This window comes from Leopardus geoffroyi, chromosome B2 (genome assembly GCF_018350155.1).
Source record: "Leopardus geoffroyi isolate Oge1 chromosome B2, O.geoffroyi_Oge1_pat1.0, whole genome shotgun sequence".
NCBI lineage: Eukaryota > Metazoa > Chordata > Mammalia > Carnivora > Felidae > Leopardus > Leopardus geoffroyi.
The window spans coordinates 106,418,902-106,436,751 of NC_059332.1; the positions used below are offsets into that span (position 1 = coordinate 106,418,902).

Consider the following 17,850-nt stretch of genomic DNA (forward strand, 5'->3'; position numbering starts at 1 on the left):
CATGAAGAGAGTACTGTGCAAGAATCCCAGAAGTGAAAGAGGATGTGTGTTGGGTTCAGTTCAGAGGCTGTGGCTTCATCCCATTGAAGAGACAGGCTGTGTAGTAGAGACGAGGCAGTGGGGTATGGAGTGAATGGATTCAGGAGGCATTCAGGTGCCTGAATGAGATGTTGAAGGTGGGAGAGAAATGGGGCCATTAAAATGGTTCCTGGACCCAATTTTAACATACGTGAGGAGGGGGGCTTCCCCATATACCACCAGGCAATTTCAGACAGCAGTCGGGTTCCCAAGAATTCAGCTAAATTCTGATACTATCAACCTGGAGACAGCATCAGATTCCACAGGTTAAGAGTTCAGTCCTACAAGACTGCCCCCCACCACGACCGCCCCCCACCACCTCTGCCCCCGGCAAAACGCACACAACTTCAACAGCCAGTCATAAATCACAGGCTATTACTGTGCCTCTGGTTGACAGACTACAGATTGGAGGTTACCACGACTCTCTCCTTGGACTTTAGATGCCAGTCACAAAGTCCAGATTGTTATTTGTACTTCTGACTGGCTATAAATCAGAGGTTCCCACAAACCTCTCTTTGTGTTCACTTAATTTGCTAGAGCAGCTCACAGAACTCAGAGAAACATTTTACTTACTAGATTACTGGTTTGTTATAAAAGGATATAATGTAGGAGCAACCAGATGGGAGAGATGCCTAGGGCAAAGTATAGGGAAAGGGTATGGAGCTTCCATGCCCTCCAGGTATACTACTCCCCATCACCTCCACTTATTCATCCACCCAGAAGCTCTCCAAACCCATTCTTTTGGGTTTTATGGGGACTTCATTACATGGGCATGATTGATCATTAGTGATCATTAATAATTGAACTCAATCTCAAGCCTCTATCTTCTCCCCAGAGGTCAGGGGGTGGGACTGAAAGTTCTAACCCTCTAATCACCAGGCTGTTTCTTCCGGGAACCAGCCTCCATCTTTAGGTGTGGTTCAAAAGTCACCTCATCAATATAACAAAAGACATCTTTATTGCTATCATCACTTAGGAAATTCCAAGGGGTTTAGAACTGGGAGCCAGGAACCATGGACAAGGATCAAATATATGAGAAATAGTTCTTACATCAACCTTAAAAGTAAAATGTTTTTACTAGCAAAACATGGGTTTATTAGGGAATAGCAGAGAATTGCCATTCGGGATATTCAAGCTATGGCAAAACCAAAACCATAAGCAAATCTGAAGAGAAGGTTAGTTTTAGGAGGAAACTGGGGAGGGTTGTTCTGAACAAAAGATCATTGAAGAAGAAGAGTCTGAGGTTGTGGCCGTTTTCTTACTGGCTGCAAGTGGTGATCAGTGTGTTGTTGCTGGGACAAGGAGGGATCTTTTTTTTAGGAGCAGGAGATAAATTTCTGTGTGAAAAGTGTCCTCCCAATGTCGAAGTAAAAATCATCTTCCTCCTCCTTACTGCTGGTTTTATAGGCTGAGATGAGTGGTATATGCATGAGAGCTCCCCTTCAAGGGCTTCTGGACTCTATTTTAAATGAGGTTGCCTTTATTCATTTTCACACTTATAAATCACAATATCACAGCCATTCATTGGATTACCAACGAAGTCACTTCAGGAGAAAAACACTGGGTTCAGTTTTAGCGTTTGGGGTTTGAGATGTTTGTGGGATTGTAGATGATAATGTAAGCCATAGAAATAGATGAGATTTCCCATGGAGAGGTTGTGAAGCAAAAGAGAAGTATTTGGGACAGAACCTCAAGGATCACAACTAAGGGACACACAGAGAAAAAGGTCGTTGCAAAAGAAGTAGAGAAGGAACAGTTAGAGTAAAAAACCCAAGAGTACAAAAACCAAAGGAAGAAATTTTCAAGACAGTCATCTGTGTTATATGTTTTATACATTATAAAAGAGTCAACAAAGTAAAGACTGAGAAGTGTTTGTAGGATTTAGCAACTAGGAAGCCCTCGGTAACTTTGGAAAAAGCAATTTCTATGGAGTGGTGAGTGGGAGCAGGTGTGAGCAGAAACCTGGCTGCATAAGATTGATGAGTGGGTGGAGGTTAGGAGAAGGAGACAGCAAGTGTAGACAACATTGTCAGAAGCTTCACTGTAAAGGAGAGAAAATGCCTTTAACTAGAAGCATCGATTCCTCTGCCATAAAGTCAGAGGTAGCATTGTTTTTATTTTTTTTCTTTTTTCAGAAGAGAAAGATTTGAACATGCCTAAATGCTTATAATGAGACAGTAGAGGGGAGAAGATAAAATACAGGAGAGGCAGTGGTACTTCCTTGATCAAGTTCCTGAAAAAGCAAGAGGCCACAGGACTCAGCACATAGGTGAAGAAAGTAGGCATAGGAAGGGTGAGGGATACCTCATTCATTATGAAAGGCGAGAAGGAACAAAAGAGATAAATTTGTAATTTGGTTGTGGGAAACTGAGGAAGTTCTTCTCAGTGGCTTCTGTTTTCTCTGTGAAGTAAGCAGGTAACTGATGAGCATGAGAGGAAGTAGAGATGGTAGAAGTGATGGTAAGAAAATAAGGTGGTTTGATATATATATTTGAGAAGGCACTCAGCTTTTTGTGAAGATAAGGACGATGGGAGTGAAGGAAGAGTTGAAGAAAAGATCCTTGAAACTAAGGAACAAAGCTATCAAGGCATTGGATGGTTCCTTTATTTGAATATTTAAATGAAAGTGGTCATAGGAATAGGTAGAATGAGAAACAGTGAGTTAGACACTAATATGATCAATTAATGAGGGGGTTGGCAGCAGATCAGTAGATGACAGTAATAAGAGGGGATAGCAAGTTGTCAAGTGTGATGCCCTGAGTCCTTTTTTTTAGATGTCCTAAAAAAAAAATACGTGTTTTTTTAGAAGTGGAGGAGAAATGTTATGAAAGCAACAGGAAGCAAGAGGCTCCCTATCCTACTTTTGGGACCAAAGGTGAGCAGGATGTAAGAGAAAAAGCAGCATCCACTAAAAAAGGGCTGCAAGGGAAGAGGAATCATCAGGAGATATTCAGATTTCAACTAGAGCAAAACTGTGGAGATGATGAGGATGAAAAGAGTAATTTTCAATAATATACCATGAGTTCTAGAAGGCAGAGAGAAAAAGTGAAGGGTTTGGGAAAGGTGGAAGATTATCTCAGATTAAAGGATATATGCATAGCTATCCTTATATCTGGGTGATGTTTGATGACTTAGGAAACTTGGGATTTTGAAGGTAACAAATAATCAGATGTGAAACATGATGGGCTTAGCCTTGATGAGGTTGCCATATTCGATTAAAAACTATGGGGCCACTGAGGTCTTTTCTTTGTTTCCAGTTCATGGTTGCTTTGTTGCTAAGAGATAAGGCAAGGTATTTCTTTTAGGCAGCCATTGACATATAGAGATAAGTAAAATCATGGGCATGGTGAACTTATCTCAGGAGAATAGGGTGACAAGGAAGGGGTCTAAAGACTGAGACTTGAGAAATTCTTACACTTGATGGCTGGGTATAGGAGAACAAGCTTATAGAGAAGACCAGGAGAAATCACAAGGTTAGAAGAAAACCAGGAGCATGTGGTTTATGATGGGATTCACTGGGAAAATATGTTTTACAAGGAAATGATTAGTTAATATTGTCAAAGGCTAAGGTGAGGAACAAAAGCTCCAGTATAACAAGGAGATTGTTGATAATCTCAGTGGGACTTTTGTGTGAAGTTACTGCACAAAAGCCAGATTGACTAAAGAGTGAAGGAGAAATGAGAAAACTGGGCTAATGAATTAAAAGGTTCAACATTTTGGCTTTGAGGAGATTATGAGAAATGAGAGGGTGACTTAGGAGGTAGAGAAGGCATCTTTTTTTTTTTTTTTTTTTTTTAAGATAGGAGAGACTCGAGTATATTTGACTCTCTTTGGGACAAGGAAGAAGTTTTATGTACAGGAGGAGAGAGAAGAGAAAAGAGACAATATAAGTTTCCAAGAAACTGAGAAAGATGATATAATTGGGTTTTTTTTGAGAACACACTGAAAAAGTTTGGTTGGGAGGTCAAAGAGTAGAATAACAGAAGGAGCCTGGGAGTTAAAATTAGTAGTCTTTGTGGTTGACTCCTAAACAATCTTTAATTCCAGATGTTGAGTGTTAGCCAATCATGGTCATGTCACTCTTCTTGCCTCAAAAATCCAGGACTGGTATTGGACCCAATCATGGCCAATGAGTAAGAAAAATCTGCTCATGGGTTTCTGCAAAGGAAGACATGGCTCCTTTCTTCTTCTGAATGTTGGTGTATATGGATATCACACCCAGAAATGCAATATTCTGGCAGCCCCCGAGGGGAGCCAAGCTGAGGGCAGAACCAACGCATCGAGGCTTATAGAGAAAGATGGAAAGAATTTAGGTCTATGATGATATCTTTGAGACACTATTAACTAATTCTGGCTCCTGCCCAACCCCTTGACTTCTCTTTATATGAAGCAATTAAGTTTCCTATTGTGTGAACCAATTTGAGTCGAGGTTTTCAGCTCCTAGCAGTTGGATATGTTTTAACAAATGTGGTAGGATTAGTTGTTCTGAAGACTTAGTACTGATGCAAGTGTGCTGGCTGGCTTCTAAGGCTCGATAATATTCATATTTTGAGGTCCCGTCAGAAATTGTGGATTTTATATTGGTTTTAAATAGAACTTTGATGCTATTTATTGTTGTTATTTCTGAATTGTATAAACCTCAGTGCTGAGTGACAGAAACATTATTTTAGGACTGAATCAATACACAAGTAGCTAAGGCTTACATGTTCTTATGACCTTGCAAAGTTCACCTCTGAGTTTACCATGGAAAAAATTGGCTTTCAGTCAGGTTTTTGGCCTTTATGAAACTTATTAACAAACAGAGAGTGTGTCACGTTCATGTCTGAGTCACAAAAGAAGAAACTGGCATTAGGTACAAAATTAGGAGCTCACTTGGGTTTCTAGGTAAACAAAAATATCACAACCATATTTTCATATGTTTTTCAGGAAGAATAAGTAAAAATGCTTTAAAAAATAGAATTTAGAAATAGAAGAGAAGTTGTTACTGGGATGGAGGTAGACTATTTGCCTTTTCAATATTTGACACTTCAATGTTGAAAGATAGCCTATATGAGACAACTTATTCCCATTGACTTTAAATAACCCATTGACTTACAGAACCTTATAGGAGAAAGGAAAATCTACTACATCCAGTTGAATGAATAAACTCAACCATGTTTAACTTCTGATTTGCAAAGTGAAAAAAAAATGTATTCACTATCTTCCTTCTCTCCCCATTTTGATATCAAAATATGTTAACTAAAAACTGATGTCTCACTGTTTGTTCATATTCTACTGCTTTATGTCAACTTAAACGACGAGAAAGTGTTTGTTGAATTGTGGCTGAATTCATCTGTTGGGAAATTGAGGGTTTATCAATGAGGACATGATAGATCTCTCTAGAGAATGGAAGCACAATTAGCGAATTAATGAATCTGCTTGTAGATTTACTATGACAATTTATTTGTTAGTTCATGGTAAGAAATGGTTGCAGCTCTTGTAGTGATCCCTAGTCTTCTGCCTTACTGGCAATCTGCTCAGGAAAGTGTCTTAACAACACCAAGAACTCAATGGAGAAAAAATATGTCAGGGTTGCACTTCTATATTTTCCTTTCTTTTTGAAAGAAAAAAAGTATTTATTTTTGTCAAATTTATACCTGCGTATGGTTGAAAGAGTTGAATCTATAAGGTTTGTTAAGTGAAACAGTAGTGCTCCTCCTCCCTCTCCACCATTTCCCCTTTCACCATAGGCAATCAGTTTCCACTCTCTTAGCTGATTCTTTTATGGATTCTCACAATGGAAGCTGTGGGTTTAGCTTTCTTTTTTTCTGGTCCCAAATATACATATATGCCATTTAATTCTCTCATCAATCAAATATAGTTGTAAATTTATCTAGATCAAAATTCGGCGTATACGTTGTTATGGCTCAGCAAACACATTTCAGAACTTAGACAGTTAGTAAACTATGATTACTTTTCATCTCCTGTCTGAACAACTGTTTGTTTGTTTGTTTTTTTGCTGAAGTTAATATTGTCATTTTGTTAAAATTTCTTCGTACTTGTTAAATTCAATTACAGATTTTCTAGCAGTTGTCTAAATTTACTCTTGAGAGGGTAAGATGCATTATATTTGTTTGCTGTTTGTTTGTTTTATCTATTTCATCTTGAAGATACACTCTCCCAGAGTCTTTTGGTGTCTTCCAACATGGGCTATTTGTCCTCAATGACTTGTGCACACCTGTAGTTTTGAGATCACCCATCATTGTCACAGGTATTCCCTTTGCTTCTCTTCTGTGCTGGATCTCTTTGTTCCTATTTCTTCTTCTTCATTTAGACTCTAATTTTGGTGGAGTACATCAAGTAGCTTCCTAATAAAAGGTGCATGGGAGGTAAACATTCTGAGACCTTCTAAGTCTGAACATATCTTTACCTATACTCATAGTAGATTGACAATTTGGCTGGATATAAAATCCAAGAATGAAAATAATTTTCCTTCAGAATTCTTAAGACTGCTCCACTGGCTTCTAATTTCCATTGTTGCTATTAAGAAGACTCAAACCATTCTGTTTTTTGTTTTTTGTTTTCCTTCTCTGGAAGCTTAAATTCTTTTGGCCCCAAATTATTGGACTTTCACAATAACGTACTTGGTGTAGTCTATTATGCTTAGTCTTTTTGGACTATTAACTCATGTTTTTCGGGTCTTGAGAAATCATTGCATTATTTCATTGAAATTTCCTCCCATTTCTCTGTCCCCTTATGAGGAACACCTATTTTTCAAAAGCTGACTTCCTTGACTGACTTTCTGATTTTCTTACCGTTGTTCTCTTTTTTCCACTATTTTTTTTTTATTTCTTGGTGAATTCATTAGATTTATCTTGCAAACCACCTACTGTGTTCTTCATTCCTCCTTCAAACATTTTAATTTCTGAAAAGTTTATTTTGTTCTCTGAATTTTATTTTTTTGTATGTGTGTCATTCTGATCCTATTTGAAGTCTTCACAATCTTCTCTTACTTTCTGAGGATATAAGTGATGTTTTTCAACTTTATTAAAGGCATATTTTGCATATCATAAAATCCAACCATATAATGCCTACAACTCTGTGATTTTTAGTAAATGTATCTAATTGTGCAACAATGATGACTGTTTTATTAAAATCAGTTTTATTATGCACTGTTTATTTACTATTTACTGGGTTTTTTTTTTTCAAATTTTAAATTATTCTTTTGCTCTTTTTTTGTTATGTGTTTTGTTCAAGTCTAAGATTTGAAAATGCTGACCTTTGTTAACAAGAGTCAATAGGAAATATAGGATCCCTCCCCTCTCCTGGCCTCCCTCCGTGGAAGCCACCACCATTGCCTCATTGGCTGGATTCTAGAAGAGTCCTCCATGTGTGTGGACTCAGGATAACAGGGCAGTCTCCTTCTGTGGTTGCTGGGCTTGTGACCGCGGCAGTATCTTTTGACTTTCAGTATCTCTAAAGTGTTTTTAAACCATTTTGCATACATGGCTCCGTGCACGCTTCTCTTTGCTTTTACAGTTTTCCACTTGGTATGGTCGGTGTGTTAACAACTTCTTCCATGACTATGAGGTTTTTTTCTTGCCATTTACAGTCTTTAAAGGTCTTGTGTACGGTCTGGAAGAGCTGCTGGCCCTCTAGGGAGACACCAGCACTGATTGCATAAGCCTGGCTCAGCTTCTCCTCCTTCTCTGTCCATGCTTTGCTGGTAAGCTTACTAACATTGAGTGCAGCTAGTGGAGGATGGGTTTCTGTTCGGTCATTATTTCCACATCTGAAACGTACTGTAAGTTTATGCATGGTTGGGATTTCAACTAGAAGAGAGACATTTTAAAGCATTTTGGACTGGTAGTGGAAAGCTACCACCTCTCCCTGTAGCCGCTGCCCCTGGCATCCTCCCTCAGGAAAGCTCCCAATGTTTAATTACTTGCCTTGGAGGAGCCGCCAAGGCAACCTACTATTGGGAGAACAGCCTACTATTTGCTGTTAATCCTCGTTTCCACCTTTGTCCCAGGCAACCACTGATCTACTTTCTATATCCATAGATTTGCTTGTTCTGAACATTTCCTATAAGTGGAATCATTTATTATGTGGTCCTTTGTGTCTGCCTTCCTTCACTTAGCATAATGTGTTTGAGGCTCATCCATCTCCACATGTATCTGTAGTTTGTAACTTCTTACTGTTGAGTAATATTTTATTGTATGACTAGACCACATTGTTGTCTATCCATTGACTAGTTGATTAACTTTTAGTCCCCCCCCCCCCAGTTTTTGGTTATTATCAATAAAGATTCTACAAACATTTATACGCAAGTCTCTGTGTGGATATATGTGTTCATTTCTCTAGGGTAGATACCTAGAAGTGGGATTTCTGGGTCATAGGGTAACTTTATGTTTAACTTTTTAAGAAACTGCCAAACTGTTTTCCAAAGTAGTTCACATTTTATATTCCCAGCAACAATGTATCAGTGTTCCTGTTGTATACAGTTTGTCAACTTAGCAACCATCTGCCTTTTTTATTATATAGCCTTGTGGGTGCGAAATGATATCACATTGTGGTTTTAATTTATATTCCCCTAATGACTAATGATATTAAGCATCTTTTTACATGCTCATTAGCCATTCATACATCTTCTTTGATGAAATGTTTATTCAAATCTTTTGCCTATTTTTGAATGGTTTGCTTGCTTCTTATTGAATTGTAAGAATTCTTTATATATTCTGGATCCTACATATCTATATATCCTTCGTCAGATATGTCTTTTATAAATATTTTCCTCCTGATCTGTCGCTTGTATTTCCATTTCTTAATAATGTCTTTTCAAGCACACAGTTTTGAATTTTGATGAAGTTCATTTCAATTTTGTTTGTTTATGGACCTTGCTTCTAGTGTCATATCAAAAAAAATTTGCTTAATTCAAGGTCTCAAAGATTTTATGCTGTGTGTTCATATAAAAGTTCTATTGTTTTAGATCTTACATTTATGTATGTCATGCACTTTGAGTTAATTTTTGTGTATGGTGTGAGGCAAAAGTCTAAGTTCATCTTTTGCATATGGATATCCAACTGTCCCATACCATTTATAGAAAATACTTTTCTCAATGAGTTTTCTGAGCAAATCACTCAAATGACCATAAATATAAGAATTTACTTCTGGGCTCTCAGTTCTGCTCCATTGATCTCTGTGTCTATCCTTAAGCCAGTATCATACTGTCTTGATAACTGCAGTTTGATAGTAAGTTTGAAAGTGGTAAGTATAATTCCTCCAACTTTTTTCTTCAAAATTGTCTTGGCTATCCAAGGCATTTTCCATTTCCATATAAATTTGAAGATCACCTTGTCAGTTTTTGTAAAAAAAAAAAAAAAAAAAAGGCTGGAAGGATTTTTATAGGGATTATATTGAACTTGTAGATCAATTTGAGGAATACTGCCATCTAAACAATATTATATCCTCTGATTCGTGAACATGGGATGGCTTTCCATTTCAGTAGATCTTTTTCAATTTATTTCAGTAATCCTTTATCATTTTTCATGTATACATCTTGTACTACTCTTGTTATATTTATTCCCTAAGTACTTTATTCTTTTTGATACAATTATAAATGGAATTATTTCTTAATTTCATTTTCAGATTGCTCATGACTAGTGTGTAGAAATACATTTAATTTGTGTATATCAATTTGATATTTTGCAACCTTGCTATATTTGTGTGTTAGTTGAAATAATGGTTTTTTGTTTTTCACTTTTTGTTTGGTAGATTCCTTAAGATATTCTATATGTAGGATCATGCATCTGTGAATAGAGATAGGTTTATTTTTTTCTTTCCTATCTGGATGCCTTTTATTTATTTTTCTTGCTGATTGAACTGGCTAGATAGGTTCTACTTCACTGAGTAGGAGTAGTGAGAACAGATATTTTTGGCTTATTCCCGAACTTGGGGGGGCGTTCAGTCTTTAAATATTAAATATAGTTTTCACTATAGTTGTTTTTTAGATGTTCTTTCAGATTCAGGAAATTCCCTTCTATGACCAGGTGTTTGAAAGATTTTATCATGCATGAATAGTTGAATTTTGTCAAATGCTCATGAAATTTTGTTCTTTGTTTGATTAATGTGCTGTATGACATTAATTGATTTTTAGGTGTGAAATCAGCCTTGCAGTCCTAGGATAAATCCCACTTGGTCATGGTATAAGATTGTTTTTATATATTGTTGGAGTTGGTTTGCTAATATTTTGTTAAGGATTTTTGCATCTATGTTTATGACCAATATCGGTCTGTTTTTATACATCCCCCAAGCCTAGAAGAGATTTTTACATTTTTAACTGGCTTAAAAACAAAACAAAAAAAAGGAATATTGCTTGATATGTGAAAATTATATCAAACTTACATTTCAGTGTTCATGTATATGTAAAGTTTTATTGAAACACAGCCATATTCATTCATTTATCTACTGTCAATGGCTGCATTCACATTGCAACAGCAGAGTAGTTGCAAAAGAGAATGAACGAATTGCCTACAAAGCCTATCATATCTACTACTTAGTCTTTTAACTCCTGCTATAGATTATTAGTAACTTTTTTCTGCTTATTTTTATCTGTAGTAATTAAAAAAATTTTTTTTAACGTTTATTTATTTTTGAGACAGAGAGAGACAGAGCATGAACAGGGGAGGGTCGGAGAGAGGGGGAGACACAGAATCTGAAACAGGCTCCAGGCTCTGAGCTGTCAGCACAGAGCCCGATGCGGGGCTCGAACTCATGGACCGCGAGATCATGACCTGAGCCAAAGTCAACTGCTTAACCGACTGAACCACCCAGGTGCCCCAATCTGTAGTAATTTTTAATTACTTACTGGATGTTGTGAGTATAGGCAATAGAGATTTTGGATGATGGCATCTTTCTCGAAAGAACATTAAATTTTAATCTGGAAGGCAATCATCACCTCTGTCACGTTGAGGTTTGGTTTTAGCTCTCTTAGATAAGGTCTATCATTGTCCTTAGACTTCTAAGTTCTTACTAGAAGTTCTTACTACTGTGACATGGTCCTTATACTTAGGGTATGGCCATTTTTTTGAGTGGTGACCCAAAGTCTGGGAGCTCATCAGATATCTATATCTATAATCACTGGGTCTAAATACCAACCTCTATCCTTTCCAACCTGTGCTGCCTCTGAAATCTCTGTCCAGCTCTCCACCTTTCTTTGCTGGGCCTCCCAAAGTCTTGCCTTGCATATGTAATTCTTAGGAGTTGGCTCTCAGTGCAATTTTCACACAGAGATTTTAGGCTCATTTTCCTAGGTCTCTCTTTTCTAGAATCCTCACCAGAAATTGCAGTGGTCTTTGCAGCTCTAAACTCTGGTATCTTGTCTCTTCTACCCTGTGAGACCATCACTCTCTGATTAGGCATTATTTTTCTGAATGGTGGTTGGAAAAGCTGAGATGAATATGCAGCTCATCTAATGTGCTAATGTGTTTCATTTTTTTTTTTCAACGTTTATTTATTTTTTTTGGGACAGAGAGAGACAGAGCATGAACGGGGGAGGGGCAGAGAGAGAGAGGGAGACACAGAATCGGAAACAGGCTCCAGGCTCTGAGCCGTCAGCCCAGAGCCTGACGCGGGGCTCGAACTCACGGACCGCGAGATCGTGACCTGGCTGAAGTCGGTCGCCCAACCGACTGCGCCACCCAGGCGCCCCTAATGTGTTTCATTTCTTACATGTTTCTTGTTTCTAAAGGATCACGGCCTTACATTGGCTACTTAATATTTAATACAGCTTTTAGAATTGTTTATGGGGACCATTCTGATATTGCCCATCCCATCATATCCAAGTCTGGATCAATTATTATTGTTTTTTTAAAATATAATTTATTGTCAAATTGGCTAACATACAGTATGTAAAGTATGCTTTTGGTTTCTGGGGTAGATTCTGGTGGTTCACCACCTACATACAACACCCGGTGCTCATCCCAACAAGTGTCCACCTCATTGCCCATCACCCATTTTCCCCTCTCCCCTATACCTCCCATCAACCCTCAGATTGTTCTCTGTATTTAAGAGTCTCTTATGTTTTGCCTCCCTCCTTTCTCTGTTTGTAACTATTTTTCCCCCTTTCCTTCCCCCATGGTCTTTTATTAAGTTTCTCAAGATCCACATATGAGTGAAAACATATGATATCTGTCTCTGACTGACTTATTTCATTTACCATAATACCCTCCAGTTCCATCCACGTTGCTACAATTGACAGGATTTCATTCCTTCTCATTGCCAAATAGTATTCCATTGTATATATAAACCACATCTTCTTTATCCATTCATCAGTTCATGGGCATTTAGGCTCTTTCCATAATTTGGCTATTGTTGAAAGCACTGCAATAAACATTGGGGTACATGGGACCTTATGAATCAGTACTCTTGTATCCTTTGGACAAATTCCTAGTAGTGCTATTGCTGGGTCGTTGGATAGTTTTATTTTTAATTTTTTGAGGAACCTCCACACTGCTTTCCAGAGTGGCTGCACCAATTTGCATTCCCACCAACAGTGCAAAAGGGTTCCCTTTTGTCTACATCCTCACCAACACCTGTTTTTCCTGAGTTGTTAATTTTAGCCACTCTGACCAGTGTGAGGTGGTATCTCAGTGTGGTTTTGATTTGTATTTCTCTGATGATGAGTGATGTTGAGCATCTTTTCATGTGTCTGTTGGCCATCTGGATGTCTTCAAAAAACCATAGAGGAGAAAGCAGGCAACAACCTCTTTGACCTCAGCTGCAGCAATTTCTTGCTTGACACATCTCCAAAAGCAAGGGAATTAAAAGCAAAAATGAACTATTGGGACCTCATCAAGATACAAAGCTTCTGCACAGCAAAAGAAATAATCAACAAAACTAAAAGGCAACTGATAGGATGGGAAAAGATATTTGCAAATGACATATCAGATAAAGGGTTAGTATCCAAAATCTATAAAGAACGCACCAAACTCAGTACCCAAAAAAACAAATAATCCAATGAAGAAATGAGCAGACCAATGATTTTTTTTAAAATACCTTTTATGCCAGATTCTTTATATACATTATTGCTAGTCTGTGTATGTCCTATAAAGTAGACATTATTATCCCCATTTTCATTGATTAGAAAACTGATGCTCAGAATATTTTAACAATTGACTAAAACTAACCCAGTCAATAGAGCTGGATTTAGAACTGAGATTTCTTTGACTCCATTTTCTACTATAACATAGTCTCTCCCCACCTAGTCACTGACAAGTCAGTATATAAATTCTACACGAGAGTCACTACAATTTTACCAAAACTTTTGCATTAATACTTTTGTGAATTAAAATGTCTAGAGGGGAGAAGGTATTGATGTCATTAGTTAAAAATTATAAATGAGGTTTATATGAGGATTTTGCTGCCCTATTCAGAGATAATTGATAACTGTATTGAAAATAATAAGTGTTTCTGGGGTATTGCTATGAAATGAATGTTTGTGCCCCCCTCCCCTCCATCACCAGTTTATATGTTGAAACCCTAATCATCAATGTCATAGTATTTGGAGTTGGGTCTTTGGGATTTAATTAGGTAATGAGGGTAAAGCCTTCATGAATCGTATTAGTACCCTTATAAGAAGAGACAAGAGAGAAATGATCTTTCTCCACCATGTGAGGATGGCCATTTGCACACCAGGAAGAAGGTTCTCATCAGACACTGGCTCTGCTGGTGTCTTGATCTTGGACTTCCTAGCCTCCAGAACAGAGAAATAAATGTTTTCTGTTTAAGTCTGTGGCATTTTATTACAGCAACCTAAACAGACTAAGACAGAAATCATTCACGTGTTTTTTGGCTAATATCTTGAGATATTAAAATAATCATGAGGAAATTGGAACTCCTAAATCAGTGCCCTTACTGAATATGGCAAGTTTTCTGTGGTCAGGGACTCATCATGTCACCACGTCAGAGATACACAATATGATGCTTTTGGAAATAGAACACTTGGAAGAACAATACTTAGACATTTTTGACCTATCATAATGTAGTCTGACCCTGGAAAACTAGCACTTACTCACAACCAGTAACACTAATCTCCTTCTCCAGTGCTTCAGGCCTCTTATCAGGAAAGGTCAATTATAAGCCTATGAACAGTATTTAGAGTTTCCCCCCAAAAAATACGTTTCCAAAGCACAAAAGAAAAAAATTAGCTATATAAACAGAAGAGGCATGTAAAATGTGTGAACAGTCTTTGAAACCTGTTGTCTACTGCCCGTCTCCCTGCCCTGTGCATATTTTTCCTATCCGCTAATACCATCTACAGACTGTCTTTAAGTGATGAGGAGGCTCACTGAAGTTCTGCCAATGTGATTTCCCAATTATTTTTATCCATTGGCCAGATATACATTTAAAGACCTACCCATCCTACCTTCCCATCTCTGTAAGTTTCCCACCAGCTTTGCTTTCTTCTCTCCTCTGTGAATTCAATTACATGAATCGAAACACTGAAGTTCTGTCATTCTAGGTGCCATGTGTTTAGTAGTGTGTGTTGACAAGATTCAACAAGACTTAGGCGAGAAAGAAAAAAAGTAAGAGAATTGGCACAGGGAGAGCAGGCGGGCCACTGGGCGTTTGGAGTAGCACCAGCAATTCCAGGCAACTGGTCAGCAATTTGGACAGGATCATCAGTCACTTCTGGAGCATGACTGTGAAGCTTTTATCCAAGTACAACACACAGGTGCAGTCTGTGCTAAACAGATGAGTCCAAATGCCTGGTGACTCTAAGGGCTGAAACACAGGCCAAATGCTACTCTTTTCCCATCCCATATGAGTGGAAATGCCTTCAAAATAAGCACCATTAAAAAAAAAAAAAAGGGTGTAGCTGAGAGTCAACTTCTGCTTCCTAAAGGAATTCAACAGAGCTAGCACCGGGTCAAGTGAAAATCAGATGATGTAATAGTAAGAGCAGAATGGAAACTTTGCAATAGTATGGCACCACTAACCATACCTATTCAAAGAGAGGTAAACTGAGCAGTAACTGTGGTCCTGGAATCACGTGCCACAACTAAAAAACTATATACTGGTCCGCAACCCATTGCCTTCATCCCTTTTGCCTTTGTTCAGAGCTCATGCAGGATGGATTTTTTTTAAATGTTTATTTATTTTTATTTTGAGGGAGAGGGACAGACAGAGAGAGTGCCAGCAGGAAGGGGCAGAGAGAAAGGAAGAGCAAGTATCCCACGTAGGCTCCTCACTGTCAACGCAGAACCCAACGTGGGGCTTGATTCCATGAACCATGAGACCTGAGCTGAAATCAAGAGTCAGACATTCAACCTACTGAGCCACCCAGGGGCCCCTGGAGGATGGATCTGAAGGCCAAGGAGGCAGCAGAGAAAAGGGAAATAGGCCTTCCCCTCATCTCTTTTGTTTTAAATCCATGTGGGACTCACCACTATGACATGTGCCCTTTTAAAACCCGCTTATCTCTCAAATACTATTTAGCTACTTTTTTTTTATTTTTTTAAACATTTTATTTATTTTTGAGACAGGGAGAGACAGAGCATGAACAGGGGAGGGTCAGAGAGAGGGAGACACAGAATCTGAAACAGGCTCCAGGCTCTGAGCTGTCAGCACAGAGCCCGACGCGGGGCTCGAACTCACGGACCGCGAGATCATGACTTGAGCCGAAGTCGGCCGCTTAACCGACTGAGCCACCCAGGCGCCCCTATTTAGCTACTTTTTAGGAGACGAGGCTGAAGCACAGAATTGGAGGTAAGAACGGATCTGATGCTGTATCCCCTTTACAATAAGTAAGAATGAAAGACCTGTTTTGGGTCTTAATAGTAGGGTTGAAATTTTACATCTCTCATCTTGTTCTTTTCCCACCCTGGCTTTCTCCCTTCCTGACTCAGTGGAGATTTAGATAACTTGGGTTCAGCAGTCCCTCTGGAGAAAAGAGCAGACACAAATGCAGACACTGAAGTGTAGGCATAGCACTGAGTTGGGAGGTGCCAAAAACATTCAAAAGTGAATGTGAAGGAAGCCAAGTGTGAAGGAAGAGGGCACTGAAGCAACCAGTCATTCAAGGCAGACATCTGAAATGATCACAGATGTTGTTTTAATAGAGAGATTCTTACCGTGATTTGCTTCCAGGGTGAGCTGAAGTGAGATATGGTCCTACATTTGGTGGGTCCTCCAAGGGCAAACTCTGTTGTGAACTATTAGAATGTTAATGCCTGTGAGGTTACAAGCTTTGGTTCTGTTGTTAACATTTCTTCAGAGTGTCTTGTCCAAATCCGAGGTGGAAAAATCTGAGAGTCAAAAGTTGTTGAGGAAGAACAGGACAGTATGTTAATTATAAAAGGAAAAATGCTCTGATCTGGGTTAATTTTTGTATTAAAAAGACCTCAGGGATATTTCAGATAGTAACCTGGTTTTACATAAATTGAAATATAAAAGAGTTTTTTGAATAGAGATTTCCTCAAATTTTTGATTATTAAAAAAAGGGCTCCCGATATTGTTAAAGGGATGGCAACATAAAAAAAATGTTTATTTATTTTTATTTTGAGAGAGGAAGAGAAACAGAGAGAGAGAGAGAGAGAGAGAGAGCACCAGCAGGAGAGGGGCAGAGATAGAGGGAAAGAATCTCAAGCAGGCTCCACCCTCCACTGAAGAACCCCTGGCAGGGCTCGAGGCCACCAAATGGGAGACTATGACCTGAGCAGAAACCAAGAGTAGGAAGCTCAACCAACTGAGCCACCCAGGCATCCCAAAGGGATGCCAACTGCTTAACCAAATAATGAATCTCATCTTTTCATCCTCCCCTCTCCTTTTTGTTAATCAGACACGGTTAATTCCTTTCTCAAATGTTTTTTCCTTAGTTCCATTCTCTGTGGCAAATCACCAGTATTTTTTATTTGTGTGTTTGGATTTGGTAGTGGTATTAGCATGCCTTTCTGCAAACATTCTTACCTTTCAAAGATGTTCAGGGCAAATAAGTCCACATGCTGCACTAAAATGGAAAAAATTCAAAAATTCCTATCATTGTTCACAGCAGGATCCTTATCCAGGCAATGTAGATAAAGGAAAATGGGAAAAATACAACTCTCTTAAGAGAGTCAGTTATTAACTGGAATCTGGAGCAATCGGTATAAGAGATGCCTGAGGCAGGAAATCAGTTTCCTTTGGGAGAAATACGGTCTTGTTTAGGGTTAAGGTTTCTGGGTCAGATTCTCAGGGGTTTTCCTTTTTGGGAGTGGAGATCCTCTGGTCAGAGCCCCACTGAAGAATCCATCAGGGCTCCCTGCTGGGTGGCTTGCCTCATTTAACTCTTACACCTCGGGGAGAAAGATACGCTTAGCCTCGTTGCACAAAGGAGAATGTGTCTCAGAATGTAAGTACACAAATTGCACAGGGAATCTCTGCTAACAAGTTTTAGAGGCACAATTGGAACTGGAATCTGCCCACGTTCCCTTCGCAGCGCTACAAAACGGAGACGTTGAGTTGGTCTGACAAGCTTTTTCCAGTTCCCAGAATGAATTCTTTGTGCGAAGTTGTGTCTCCTCCAATTTCCTCCAGGCCCATTATGGTGAGTGTTGGTGTAATCGTTAGGATACTTGAGTTTTGGTGTTTATTTCGGGGCCAGCACCTTGTCTTCGGGTCCTGGCGCTGTCCCGGAAGGGTGGTACTAAGATTCTGCAGTGTCGCGGCAGGAGGCGGGTGATCCCGCCAAGTGAAGAGGGAAGATCTATCCCCAGCCTCACGCGAACAATAAATTAAATAAATAAATAAATAAAT

General features: G+C 38.8%; 1 pseudogene; it reads right to left on the bottom strand.

The window, feature by feature from the left end:
• Window positions 1-7,457: 7,457 nt before the first annotated feature.
• Window positions 7,458-17,637, bottom strand: LOC123609944 (annotated as a pseudogene).
• Between the last annotated feature and the right edge of the window lie 213 nt (window positions 17,638-17,850).